The sequence below is a fragment of the Notothenia rossii genome, assembly GCF_949606895.1.
Source record: "Notothenia rossii genome assembly, chromosome: 9".
NCBI lineage: Eukaryota > Metazoa > Chordata > Actinopteri > Perciformes > Nototheniidae > Notothenia > Notothenia rossii.
In genome coordinates this window covers 61,317,660-61,321,423 of record NC_136907.1, presented here as the reverse complement: position 1 = coordinate 61,321,423, position 3,764 = coordinate 61,317,660, and positions in this window count along the sequence as shown.

The window sequence follows — 3,764 nt, the reverse complement described above, 5'->3', positions numbered from 1 at the left end:
TGACGTCTCTGGAAAGTTAATTTTGTCTGAATTCAAAACTGCCTCAAAATGTGAAAACAAGTGTGTTTACACACACACACACACACACACACACACACACACACACACAGACAGACAGACAGACAGACAGACAGACAGACAGACAGACAGACAGACAGACAGACAGACAGACAGACAGACAGACAGACAGACAGACAGACAGACAGACAGACAGACAGACAGACAGACAGACAGACAGACAGACAGACAGACAGACAGACAGACAGACAGACAGACAGACAGACAGACAGACAGACAGACAGACAGACAGACAGACAGACAGACAGACAGACAGACAGACAGACAGACAGACAGACAGACAGACAGACAGACAGACAGACAGACAGACAGACAGACAGACAGACAGACAGACAGACAGACAGACAGACAGACAGACAGACAGACAGACAGACAGACAGACAGACAGACAGACAGACAGACAGACAGACAGACAGACAGACAGACAGACAGACAGACAGACAGACAGACAGACAGACAGACAGACAGACAGACAGACAGACAGACAGACAGACAGACAGACAGACAGACAGACAGACAGACAGACAGACAGACAGACAGACAGACAGACAGACAGACAGACAGACAGACAGACAGACAGACAGACAGACAGACAGACAGACAGACAGACAGACAGACAGACAGACAGACAGACAGACAGACAGACAGACAGACAGACAGACAGACAGACAGACAGACAGACAGACAGACAGACAGACAGACAGACAGACAGACAGACAGACAGACAGACAGACAGACAGACAGACAGACAGACAGACAGACAGACAGACAGACAGACAGACAGACAGACAGACAGACAGACAGACAGACAGACAGACAGACAGACAGACAGACAGACAGACAGACAGACAGACAGACAGACAGACAGACAGACAGACAGACAGACAGACAGACAGACAGACAGACAGACAGACAGACAGACAGACAGACAGACAGACAGACAGACAGACAGACAGACAGACAGACAGACAGACAGACAGACAGACAGACAGACAGACAGACAGACAGACAGACAGACAGACAGACAGACAGACAGACAGACAGACAGACAGACAGACAGACAGACAGACAGACAGACAGACAGACAGACAGACAGACAGACAGACAGACAGACAGACAGACAGACAGACAGACAGACAGACAGACAGACAGACAGACAGACAGACAGACAGACAGACAGACAGACAGACAGACAGACAGACAGACAGACAGACAGACAGACAGACAGACAGACAGACAGACAGACAGACAGACAGACAGACAGACAGACAGACAGACAGACAGACAGACAGACAGACAGACAGACAGACAGACAGACAGACAGACAGACAGACAGACAGACAGACAGACAGACAGACAGACAGACAGACAGACAGACAGACAGACAGACAGACAGACAGACAGACAGACAGACAGACAGACAGACAGACAGACAGACAGACAGACAGACAGACAGACAGACAGACAGACAGACAGACAGACAGACAGACAGACAGACAGACAGACAGACAGACAGACAGACAGACAGACAGACAGACAGACAGACAGACAGACAGACAGACAGACAGACAGACAGACAGACAGACAGACAGACAGACAGACAGACAGACAGACAGACAGACAGACAGACAGACAGACAGACAGACAGACAGACAGACAGACAGACAGACAGACAGACAGACAGACAGACAGACAGACAGACAGACAGACAGACAGACAGACAGACAGACAGACAGACAGACAGACAGACAGACAGACAGACAGACAGACAGACAGACAGACAGACAGACAGACAGACAGACAGACAGACAGACAGACAGACAGACAGACAGACAGACAGACAGACAGACAGACAGACAGACAGACAGACAGACAGACAGACAGACAGACAGACAGACAGACAGACAGACAGACAGACAGACAGACACACACACACACACACACACACACACACACACACACACACACACACACACACACACACACACACACACACACACACACACACACACACACACACACACACACACACACACACACACACACACACACACACACACACACACACACACACACACACACACACACACACACACACACACACACACACACACACACACACTTCTTGTTTAAATTGCTGCACCACATTGTAGTTTGCTGTGTTGTGAAAAGAAAGACTTCTGTGGCAGACCGCTCACATTGTTGTCACAGAAAAAGGAACTATGCACACAATTCGGAGAACTTGAGGCTCATGCATCGACAAAAGGCTCCAGATTGCTATTACATGGTTTTTGCTCAGCACAGATGATACAATCAACCAATACTAAACTTGTAAGGATTGAGCAGGATATTACAGTATGTGCTGTTGATTATCACTAACTGTACACAATCTGAATTGGAGGATGTTTTTGCAGTGGAAAGGCCAATGCCATGTCAAGGTCTTAAACAATCCTCACTGAGAGGATGCTGGTGAAAGCTCAACCACTTTGCACAGGCTCATCATGCAGACTGTGACAGAGACGGTGACTCAGCTGCTACTCTCACTTAGTATGAAAGTTTTGAACTAGAACTTGCAGCCGTAATGTAAAAGATGGCAGTTTAGTTTATTTAGTCAACTGTTCAATTAATTATATTCTTTTCCATACTGTCACACTGACATTCCAAATTCTCAGGACATGACTACATACAAATGCTCACAGATATTCTATGGAGGAACGGGAACTAAAAGTCCTTTTTTAAATCCGATGTTGAAAAAGGGAGGCGAGCTTAGCTTTAAATGTGTTACCACAAACAAGGCCATTTCTCTATATGAGTTTATAACACCAATGATTTAATATAAAGCCTTCTTTCTTCTTACTTTTATTGTCAATGCAATAAGTACTTTATTTTTTCATTTAAAACGATTTTTAATAATAAGATAATTGATACTAACTATATATTGCCGGCAAAAACACGTGTACACATTGTAATGCACATTTTGTTGCAGGAAGGACAAGCTGGAAGAACAAAACATGCTTCTGTGATGCATCTTTGAAAAGTTCTTAGCGCCGTTTCATGGTTTGTGACTCTTGACGTGGTCATGTTCCTCTTTCAAGAAGGCCAAAATGTCCGTAAGACAATTTTCCAAAATGAGTCCTGTACGATAAAATGGTCAATCCGACTTTAACTGACTAACATTTTCAAAATGTCTTCAATCAAGACAAAGAGCAAGATTGTGGCGAACTTTGCTCCACTCAGCAGTAAAAGCTCAATTTACAGTCTCTCTGGACATTTTACTCCCCCCTTAAGAGGACGGAATGTTTTTTTTTTGTCTTTGCACCCAAGCCAACTAGAATTCAGGTTTTTCAGCATAAGTGCTCGAGCTCCCTCAAAATGTCCCTTCTGCCTCATACCTTCTTTATAATGTTTTTTCCTATACTCTCTCCAATTCAACATCAGTCTTCAAGTTATGAATAAAATCTTTCTTATATCAATTTGATGCCTTTCACCAGAAAGGATAAGATGACAATTGTTTACCCCCCAAGGGAAAGTAAGGAACAATTAAGTGAGTGAAGTTCTCATACCACGCCTTTGGCCTTGATTACTTTCTTCTTCAGGGACGATCATAACTGAACAAGGAGCAGTTGTAAATAGATTGAAAACAACCATCTTAAAATAACACAGGCCTTACAAAAAGATTCAAGGAC